At 36.4% G+C, this 12112-nt stretch overlaps 1 pseudogene; it reads right to left on the reverse strand.

The window, feature by feature from the left end:
* Positions 1-3769: 3769 nt before the first annotated feature.
* LOC145249152 (U2 spliceosomal RNA) lies at positions 3770-3907 on the reverse strand (annotated as a pseudogene).
* Between the last annotated feature and the right edge of the window lie 8205 nt (positions 3908-12112).

Here is a 12112-nt window from a genome sequence, read left to right on the forward strand (position 1 = left end):
TAGACTGGGTAATTTATTGAATAACGGAATACAAGAAAAATTTGGGAGATAGAAGGGACTCTTTATGCCAGGGTATTTTGAAGCCTAATGCTTCTCAGCAGGAAAGTAGAGAAGGTGCTAGGGTGCATGGGAAAAATGTGGCGTCTTGCGTAGGGTTCATTAGGGACGAAAAGCTTAAGAGGAATTATAGAATGTTGGGGGGACGCTTTATGGAATTCTAAATAGATAAAGAGACGCTTGTTATATATAGTATGATATATAAGATTGTATATGGTCTTTAACATAGTGTTGAGATTAAGGGGTAATATGTTTTAGCGTAAAATTGGGGGTGTATTGTTGCTGAGTGATGATTTATTCAAACGGGTGGGGGGTTTCTATTATCTATGGAGTGGTATTTTGGACAGGTGCCACCTAAACGGCAAATGGCGGTTATAAAATCGCTTATAATTTTGGGGGTTATGCAATGTTGTAATATTGATTAGGTAATATGCGGAAATTAATCTCACTAGATTGAAGCAGCTGAACCAGTCTAGTTTCGAGAAAACTCGATCGCAAGGGTCTCCGTTGAACAAATACAGTTTTTTGTCATCCAAAATAGAAGAAAAATGAATTCACCGAAACAGCGCATCAATGCAAGACCACTTTTACAATTTAACATAAAATTAAATGGAGAAATATGAAATTTTAACGGACAGCTGTAACCCATGCTTCTTGCAACATCTTTTGGATATTAGAACTATTACAAAAAGTATCTACGCCGAATGGATGGATCCGTCCCTCGTGTCCATAAACAAGAAAGTATGTATTCAATTTTCTAGGCCTTGCTTTTTCATAAAAAAAAAACATAAACTTGATGGCCTTTATAATCAGGGGAAAAAGTCAGGGAAAAGGAATACAGCCCCACAAGTGTACAGTTCTAAGAAATAAACTTTGTTCATGGAATCTACGTTTAGTTTTAGGCACAGATAAAGTGTGAGGGAAATTATTGATAGTGTTTCCAGCCAGACGCATTTTTCCCGTGAAAGATTGGCGATGGGAACCATATATTGGAGCTCAGTCGAGCACTTACCATGAAAATAAAGATAAAAAAAGAGCGAGGTTTCCAACGTCTCTTCTGTGAAAAAGGGATGTACGGAAGAGAAAATGTATTACCCCTTAGGCTACGAAATCTGTTTTGAACTCTGTAAGGCAGGATGGGTTCTTTCTAGCAACTCCTGCCCAGATCTGTAAACAGTACTCTATACTTGGACTAGAAACAAAATGATTTATAGTTGTAGATATATCTAAGGCCTTTAACAGGGTATACGAGAGTCTTCTTATGACTATCAGATCCTGTAGTATTACTGGACGAATACTTAACATAATTAAATCCTTATTAAATAAGAGAAGAATCCAGGTTGTCCTCGATGGTCATTTGTCTAAACAATATGAACATAGGTGTGCCTCAGGGGTCGATCCTTAGACCTTTATTATTCATGGTGTTCATAATTGATGTCCCTGATAAAATTATATCTGAGATGGGTATATTTGCTGACGACACCCTGTTCTATAACAGACATGAAGGGAAAACGAATGGGCATATCTATGGCAATGGTGGAAACCTAGAAGAAGACCTCCAGTCTGTAGTGGAATGGGGTCAAAAATAAATGGTCACATTCAATGCTGCTAAGACTAAGCTGCTTTCCTTTAATAATTACAAGAAACCTTCTTAACCACTAATAGCCATGGCTAATAATACATAACCTGAAAGTACTTCATTCAAACTCCTCAATTTAATGTTCACGGGCAAGATGAATTGGAACAGATACATTGAGGGCATTGCCAAGGCTGCTGCAAAGAAGGTGGGCTATCTCTACCGTGCCAGAAAGTTACACCATCCGCCCATGTATGGATTATTATTGCTACAATACTAGGGAATTGCATCAGCAGTGAGATATCTACTTGACCCATAGAAGGATCCCACCATTTTCCTTGCGACGTCGCCAACAGATTTGATGTACGTGTTCATTTCAGACCTGGAGTAACGGTCAAGCCCAGGAACTTGTCAAAACAGGGAGCCTTAAAAAATTAGAGTTATTCATTTCATATGATACCAGATGGGGATCAGAACGTTGATGATGGAAAGACAGAAGTTTTGTTTTAGATGCAATAAAAGTAGCCAGCCACCTCTTTCCCTATTGTACCACATGCTCAGGTTCAGAGGAGAGGGAATCAGAAAGAACTTGGTCTTTAACGGTCTTTGAAGTACTGACATAGATGATAGTCTCGTTAGCATATATGTCTGCGAATGATCTAAGGATATGATTTGGAAGATCATTCATGCAGATTAGGAAGAGAGTTAGCCCCAAGATGGACCCCTAAGGGACCAAGCGTTAATACTCTAAGCTTCGGATTTCTGTCCATCAAACACTACTCTTATGAACCTATCGGAGAGAAATGATTTTATAATGGAGCAGACATTTCCAGCTATACCGTAACTAGAGATCTAGTTAAGTAGATCTTTATTCGATACTCTGTCAAAGGCCTTTGACATATCAAGAACAACAGTCGTAGAAAGGAAGCCTCTGTCAAGAGATTCATTCATCCGCTTAAGTATTCTTTAAATAAATGAAAATGACATATCTTGTTTTTTACTATTTATTTATGATAAAATTAAGCCATAGCTTAATATCTTTACCTTCCGAGGACTGTGTGTTCAAATATACCGAATAGAAAGAGTTTCACGCGGACGTCATTCTTTGGAAACAAACAGATACGTAAAGCATCAACTCAAAATTAGATCATTTTACACATGTACTTTAAATGATTGTTGTGATATTTCGTCTATATTGTAAATATATATATATATATATATATATATATATATCTGCTTAAAAAACGAAACACGTGCAAATATGACTCTATTTAAAAATACACTTCGCAATTAAAAAAGTGAATATAAGAGGTAGCTTAGTATTTTGTAGGATTCGTGGAATGTGCTTTCAGAATCTCCGTAAAGAACAAAGAGGCGCACTCGGATATCATTCTTTGAAACAAGTAAATACGTCGATCATCAGCTTCAAATAAGAAAATTGTACCCATGTATTCTGTATGGTTTTTATTGTATTTCGTCTATATTGTAAATGTTCTTTATATTTGCTTATTTCATATATATTGTAAATATTTTTACATCTGCGTAAAAAATAAACGAAACGCATTCAAATAAACATCGATTTTAATATATGTTTCGCAATTAAACAAGTGAGTATGAGATGCAGTTTAGTATTTTTGAGATTTCGTTTACAGAATTACCGAATAGAGCAAAGAGGTCCACAGGGATGTTATTCCTTTGAACCAAACAATTCCGTAGAGCATCATCTTTAAATTAAAACATTTTACATGTAAAATGTACATGGTTATTTCATGTAGATTGCAAATAAATTTATATCTGCGAACAAAACGAAACACGTTCAAATAAACCTCTATCTAAAAATACATTTCGCAATTAAAAAGGCCAATAGCTATTAGTCGCGTGCTCTCGTGTAATGAATGGATGCGTGAATGAAGGATTGACATGACATTTTTAAAGATAAACTAAAATGACCGAAAATTGGGCTGAAATGACTTAAATAAATGAAAAGTAAATGATTAGAATGGCTTTAATGAACTTAAGGATTAATTGAATGATCTTAAGAATGATTTGAATGCTTAAAAAATAACTGGAATCCTTCAAAAAACAACTTGAATTATCTGGAGAATGACTTGAATGGCTTTGAGACTGACTGGGGCTAAAGTGTGTGATCATTTTATATTAAATTAATACAGAAAAGTGATCCCCACTTTATATCACAAAGTTACGAACACAGGAACAGCATGTAGTAAGGACAGATACTACACTTTGATCCTGGCCAAAAGGCCAAGAAAAGGGAATTTATTTGCTTCACTACCGAACAAATTAGGCACGAGGCCGATTTTTAATGTGAGGAGTGAAGGGGAAATGGGGACCAACCCCACCGGGGAGTAGGGGAGCTGGATAGTGACAATTGGTATGAAGGGTCGCCCCAAAATTTACCTAGGCCGTGTATGTGGGATTTCCCCCACATATTGTCTTTGCTTGCAGCATCTGCCAGAACATATACTACACTTGGATCTTGGCCAAAAGGCCAAGAAGAGTTGTATTTATTTGCTCCCCCACCGAGCAAATTAGGCAGAAGACCGATTTTTAATGTGAGGAGTGAAGGAGAAATGGGGACCAACTCCCCGGGGGGTAGGAGAGCTGGATAGTGACAATTGGTATGAAGGGTCGCCCTAACATTGACCAAGGTCTTATATGTGAGATCGCCCCCACATATTGTCTTTGCTTGCAGTATCTGCCGGAACAGATACTACACTTTTGTCTTGGCCAAAGGCCAAGAAAAGGGTATTTATTTACTCCCCCACCGAGCAAATTAGGCAGAAGACCGATTTTTAGTGTGAGGAGTTTAGGGGAAATGAGGACCAACTCCCCGGGGAGTGGGGGAGCTGGATAGTTACAATTGATATGAAGGGTTGCCCTAACATTGACCAAGATCTTATATGTGGGATCGCCCCCACATATGGGGTTTGCTTGCAGTACCTGCCGGAACAGATACTACACTTGGATATTGGCCCGAAGGCAAGAAAAGCTTAAAAAGCCAAGAACGGCATCTATTAAAAACAAACCTTTGATCTTTACAAAAAAGGCCAAGCACAAAAGTGTTACGGACAGACACACCGACAGACTTACAGACCAACCGCCCGACCGACGGAGTGACTTATAGAGCCTCGAGCACGCGACTAAGAAAGGCAAAATAAGACACAGATTAGTATTTTGGAGATTTCTTGGACTGTGTGTTTAAAATTACCGCAAAGAACAAAGAGGCCCACACAGATGTCATCCCTTGGAAACAAACAAGTCCGTAAACTAATAATTAGAAATTTTTACATGTTCATGATCCATGCTTATTTCATATATATTATAAATATAAGTAGGTTGTAGTTTGCTTGAAGCATTGTTGAAGAAAATTATAAGGTAAAATTAAAAGCCAAGAACAATGCGAGATTTTTTTTTATATAGAGTAAAATTAAATGCAAACAAAAGAAATAAAGTTCTTTTTTTTTGTTGTTTGTTTTTTTTCTTTTTCACACAAATTTTAACTCTAAACAACAGTATTTTTTTTTTCTGTTGTATTCAATGGTGATATAAATCTCAATATATTTCAGACTTATTAGTCCATTTTCAAGAGAAGACAGCGGAAGAGTGTTCAAAATTGGAAAAGTAGCCGCAGAGTTTGCCACGTGATACCGCGAAATATAGAACAAAAAATGACGTTAGGAGAACGTTAAAATAAATCAGTTGATGTTTGAAATACTTGTTGCGTTTGTGAATCAAGGGAGATGACTATTCAAGCAAGGGTTTTTTTTTAAATTATTGTTTTTCTTATGTTTTAAACTTATATTATAAAAGCGGAGCTCAATTCCAGTCTATTGTTTAGTGTGGTAGTATTTTTTGAAATAATTAAAGATTCGAGGATACGAAGTTGACCTACGTTTCTTGAAGAAGCAAGAATGTTGATGTGAAAATCTGGTTCTGAATTAATGCAAGTGCGAATATGTTTATAGAACGACGAAGCAGTAGTGTTTAAGTGCTCTTTAATGCGGTGATGAAGCAATCTGGTAGTGCTTCCGATGTAAGATGCACTGCATTTAGCGCATTGTAGGTCGTAAACAACGTGGTTCTTAAAGCATAAACCTGTGTGTGATATTGGGCAATTAGAGAGTGAACAAGGGGAAGGTGTATGCGATGGATGTTTTCGGTTGAGCTGTTGTCTTAAAGTAGATCCAGTGTGGATGAGTTGAATGTTGAGCCCCTCGCTGCGGATGGCTTTTCGGATTGAAGATGAGATTTTGTCACTGAGGAAGGGTAGTTTTAGAAAACAATTGTTGGAGAAGGGTCGGGTGTAGCGTTTTTTTCTTTTTAAGTGAGGATAGGATCGTATTAGGGTAGCCGTTTAGTGAGAGGGTCTGTAGGAAATTGTTAGTGTGTGTATGTTTGTCGGAGATGTTAGTGCATTTGTCTTGTATGCGTGAGATTTCGGCATGTGCGTAGTTTAGTTTGTCCTTGAGAGGTAGCGCAGATTTGAAATGTACGAAGAGGCGTTTGCTGGCGGGTTTTCCTCTAGAATTCAGAATTCTCAAGGACAAACTAAACTACGCACATGCCGAAATCTCACGCATACAAGACAAATGCACTAACATCTCCGAAAAACATACACACACTAACAATTTCCTACTCTGCGGCTACTTTTCCAATTTTGAACACTCTTCCGCTGTCTTCTCTTGAAAATGGACTAATAAGTCTGAAATATATTGAGATTTATATCACCATTGAATACAACAGAAAAAAAATTACTGTTGTTTAGAGTTAAAATTTGTGTGAAAAAGAAAAAAACAAACAACAACAAAAAAGAACTTTATTTCTTTTGTTTGCATTTAATTTTACTCTATATAAAAAAAAAATCTCGCATTGTTCTTGGCTTTTAATTTTACCTTATATTTTAAATATGTTTACATCTGCGTTAAAAATATACGAAACACATTCAAAGAAGACTCTATTTAAAAGTACATTTTGCAATTAAACATGTGAGTATAAGATGCGGTTTAGTATTTTTGTAGATTTCGTTTTCAGAATAGAGCAAAGAGGTCCACACGGACGTTATTCCTTCGAAACAAACAATTCCATAGAGCATCGTCTTAAAATTAAAACATTGTACATGTATATTCTACATGGTGATTGATATATATAAAAATTACATTTATATCTGCGTAAAAATAAACCGAAACATTCAAATGGGCCTCTATTTAAAAATGTATTTTTCAATTAAACAAGTGAATATAGGCCGTAGCTGTGACTTTTCGTGGACTATCTGTTCAGAACTACCGTAAAAACAAAGAGGTCCCAACGGACGTTATTCTGTTAAAACAAACACGAGGTTTCGTATACGTTGTAAATGCTCTTTACATACGTCTAAAAATAAACCACATTCAAATAATCTTCAAGTTTGAAATAAATTTCTCAATTAAAGAAGTAAACATCAGCAAACACACGCACGTGTTCTATAATTAGTGCAGATACGAACCGATTTTCATAATCGGTTGAGCATGTGTTATAAACACAACGCTTTAGAACTGCTGCAAACATACTGTGATTGGATGTGCATACGAAATACGAAATGACGTCACTGTAAGGAAACAGACTATACGAAATAGTGATCACTTCAGAGAATCTTATCATGTAAGAAACCTGCGTAACATCATAGCCATAAGAAGAAATCATACGGTGCAGGAAAATATGGAAATATATGTTGTTGTTACAAAAAAAAACGAGCCGGGTAATGTTTTATCTTGGTATCTTTTTTAACGTATACTGTATACAAAGTTTCAGCCCTATCTTTTAACAAGTGTAACGTGTATAACATTACAGCGACAAGTTTTTAAGACATATTGACGTAAATTATTGCATGTAACGTCACCGAAACTAGTCAATAACTGTAAGACCTTATATATCTCTGGTGATAAATATAGAGAATATGTTTAAATAGTGAAAGCTATTTAATACCACACGATGCAGTGAAGTCTCTAGGAACGCTATAAATCTACTAAGTGTTAATAAAACGGGGTGTCACATATAAAATATAGTTATGTAAAACTGTATATTTTTAATGATAATGGTCTTTAATATTTCATTGGAAAAATGTATTTTCTAAAATTCGGTATTGTTTACTTTTTGAAAGCAAGATTAATCTCCAATAACAGAGCGCACATGAGCGCGTATGAAAATATAAGCAATAGTTTGAGGTCCGATGGCAGGCGTTTGTATTAGCAGCAAGAACAGCGTTTTGACAGATATGCAAATTAGCAATTTTTTTTTTGAATGCCGTGATTAGGTGTTTACCCTAAAGGGCAACGTAACGGCATTGGAACTACATAGAATGTAGCATGACGGGATCAAGCAAAAAAACAAACAAACACCCCCTTTTCGGGTTTTCCTTTTAAACATAATGCCATTTATAACCGTTTTTTTTTTCCTACCATTCTCTCACTCACCCACGTGTACAGCTAACCATAACACACGTTTCTCTTATTTTCCGACCGCTATCTAACAACAGTCGGCCCCTTCTCGTTTTCACGTTACACGTCCGTCTCATTCAAAGTCGACTATGCTGCTTCCGATCAGTTTACATCAACATCTTAGAAAATAAAATTCCTCTCTGTTTCTATCCAAGTAAAAATTGATGAAGCTTAATGAATTACTAGCTTTTAGCATTTAATACACAGTGACTGATTACAAGAAAGCATAAGATATTACATAGTTTCGTCTTCAAACAATCGCTTTTTGTAATTAGGTAATTACACCAAATTTAAAACAGACGTAACTCAACTTCGTAGCCTCGTAGGAGATGTCCTTTTCTCTTCCCTGCAACCTCTATCTTACAGAAGAGATGGTGCGAGTTTGTCTCTGATGTATCGTTATTTTCATGGAAAGTGTTCGACTGAGCTTCAGTCTATGGTCCCCCCTCGCCAAACTTTCACAAGAAACACTCGTCTATCTGACAAAACTATCAATAATTCCCCCACTCTTTATATGTGCCTAAACTTAAACGTAGATTCCATGAACAAAGCTTTATTCTTAGAACTGCACGCCTGTGGAATTGTCTTCCGTTCTCCTGCTTTCCGGCTGACAAGAATATGGTTGTTTTCAAGTCTAACATAAACAAGTTCTTTATGAGCCGTTCCATATAAGTTAACAAATTACCGAATTTCGATTACTAATGATTACTATATAGTCAAATTTCTACTGTGTACTCTTTGACCTTATACTCGAGTGGCATCTTGGCCTTGATAATGCCTATGTAAAAAAAAATAAAATAAAAAATAACCGCACGCTCGGCTTCGACTGGAACATGACGTCATGCGCTCGGGTTTGACTTATCTGACATACGACGCCGATCAGCCGATCAATGCGAGGCAATCCAGCAGACGATCTTCGGTGGCAAATATTGACAGAAAAAAAATCATTAAATTTGTAAGAGCTGAGTAAAGCAGGATATTGTATCTATCCGGTTCCTGTTGAGCTCAATGCAAAATACAAATATCTGCACCCGCATTACATATTTCATATTTATAGAAATCAGGGGAGGTCACATTGGTTCGATACTGTCCCGGAGAGATAATTCTAGTTGCCTCTTATTGTCAAGGGCAGATAACTCGTATACGTATAGATGCCTCTTCCGCTTTATAACCGCAAGTTGAAGTGGTGTAGTCATCTTCACCCGCATTAAAAAAATGTGTGTGACTTTTTTTAGGTGTTTTAGTTTTCTGACCTGAAGGTTTCCTTAATGGAAGATGACTGACTGTGCGCTCATATTCTATTCTACCATCAACTTCACTTTTTTCTTCATCCTGCTGGGCGACTCAGTGGTGATATGCCGTTTAACCTCCATTGCTTTCCAAGGAATATTTTCCTGTGGCATTTAAGTGTTTATAGACGTGTCCTTTGTGTGGCGTAGTATGGGTCATCTATAACTGGGTATAAAAAGGCACCTTCAAACGGCAGTTACTTACAACTTAATACAAGAGTAATATATCCACCTTGGAACCACAGACAATTGCAGTTCTATTCTCGAGTTTATGTGGAGAAGGAAATTTGGTAATGCTTCTTTTGGCTTTATCTTTAAATATATATCGGAAAGCTAACCGTTATGGTTGGTGACATTTTTTCCACATCTGCTGTCTATTCTCATCCCACCCTGATATTGTCTAATGCTACCGGTGAAAGTCTATCTGTTAAAAAGTGTGTTTGCGGCTTTATTATTTAATTGGTTACTTTACTGATCGTCTCCTTTCACTTCTAAGAGTCTGTGTGCGTTTCACCTTTCTTACATATACGGGTGTGGGTATGTATGCTTTTACGTGTGTTACGTGCAGTTCACTGTTATGTGTAGATGCGTGTATGTGTGCGTATGTTCTTATCAGACATAGTTGCCTTTGCCTTGAAAGTCTCCGAGGTGTATGCGCAATATAATGTGAACATATCGGCTTGCCTTGGCCAGCGGATGATATCTTCTTGGGCGCTGGTCTCCATCTCGTTGGGGAGTGGCCACTGCAGACATATTCATTAATGACAACAAGATGGACTGAAGGTTCAATCTTTTATTACAGGGAAAGCCTATATATTGGACCCTGGTTGTCGGGTAGAAACCCGCAATCTCCCGTATGGTTTCTCTGCTGGCAAAAACCACTCTCAGCCCATGTGGTCGTCAACCCGAAGAGCCTACGACCACAACGCCGTGTCACCCCAAATTTTCGGTACTTCTAATCTAGGTCATTGAAGGTGACTTCGTTTGATGGCTGTCAAATTTAACCTTCTGACCCTGCTACCTCGCTGATGGGGAATCAAAAATGCTTATATAACTTTCTATTTCTAAAACTACCTATATAGCATTTAATCTGGGATTCCCAATACTACACCACTAGTCCACATAACATATCACGCATGTCTTAACTTTTTTAAATTAAAATGAAAACTGTTACCGAGCCACAAAACAAAGATTTTCATGAAAACAAAATAAAAACAAAAACTTTACTTTATATTTATTATATTTATTTATACATATTATATTTATTTATATATATTAGGTACTAAAATAAAGAACGAATGCAAAAAGGAATACATGAAAAACATATACAAACTTTTCTGTTTTTGTTTTGTTTTGTGTTTGTTTTTTTTTGTAAAAATATGAAAACACAAAAAAGTGTTTGATATTGTTTGACAGAAAATTATTGTTTATTCATTTTTTTTAAATGCGTTACAATATTCAGAATAAAACTGAAATTGTTACGGTATGGTATTCTTTTTATTATATTCATTATATATTTGTTTGTTTTTTTGTTTTTTTTCCTGAGGATTGCATTTATTTAAATGTATTCTCCAGCATGTTGTCTCAGGAGCGTTGTAAAGCTTTAACAATCGGCAGCGCTCGGCGATACTCGGCAATGCTCGGAGAAGACCGGTTTTTGACGCGATGTTCCGAGAAAAACCGACCGGGCAAATAGTTACATATGGTTAAAACTATGCAAAATACCGTCACTAATATAGCGTTTGTTACTACGTCATGTATAAACACGTATAACATAATAAACGTTGTTCTACTAGTAAATCTGTTAATGCACTTGCTAACCTCACACGGAGAGAAGAAGCCGTGTTGTAATTAGATGTTCAAGCATAAGAAAAAAAGATCCGTTTCACTAAAAAACGTGGAGTTGCTTGTCAAAGGCTTTCCGTTGCAGATTCCGCAGTTGCTATTGAATTAATTCTCGGCTTGCAGATTCGAGCTCTCTACAATTTCATTATCGATATTAGATCCTTCTGTTTTCTAAATTCGGTTCACGCGTGATTATTCTTGCTCTCTTATCCCCCCTTCACAGTATAATTTTTTTGTGTTTATTCTTACGATTGAATTCATCACGTAGCATATCCATGAACAAGACCTTAAAAAGGGTAAACAATAATATAAAAAAACACCAGACCCATGTGAATAAATTATTGATGTTGGTTTCGAATACCACAGATTAAAACAAGCATACACGTAATATCTTAGATATTAGTTGAGTTGGATGTAATACCTTACGAGGAAGCTCGGTCCATATTAGTACCACCCGAGGATAATCACTTTTTAAAGTAGAGGGAAAGAGTTCTTTCTGTGAATGTCTGAATAAAATGTTTATCAATTTAGACAGTATGGTAAAGGGTTCAGAAAAATACCCTACGTAAGTCATATTAAAATCCCCGATAATTCTATTAATGTTTCTCTGTTTCTGTGCAAACATTTTAAACATGTCATAATATTGTATATGAACAGAGTATATTTATCGGATGCCTCCTAACGGTATGATCTATCCGCCCGTCTTTCTATCTAATTCTCTCTTTCTCTCTCTCTCTCTCTCTCTCTCTCTCTCTCTCTCTCTCTCTCTCTTTCTCTGTAAACACATACACACCACACACACAAACACACACACCCATATATATATATATATATATATATATATATATATA

This window comes from Euprymna scolopes, chromosome 27, assembly GCF_053919585.1.
Source record: "Euprymna scolopes isolate OS-2025 chromosome 27, ASM5391958v1, whole genome shotgun sequence".
Lineage (NCBI taxonomy): Eukaryota > Metazoa > Mollusca > Cephalopoda > Sepiida > Sepiolidae > Euprymna > Euprymna scolopes.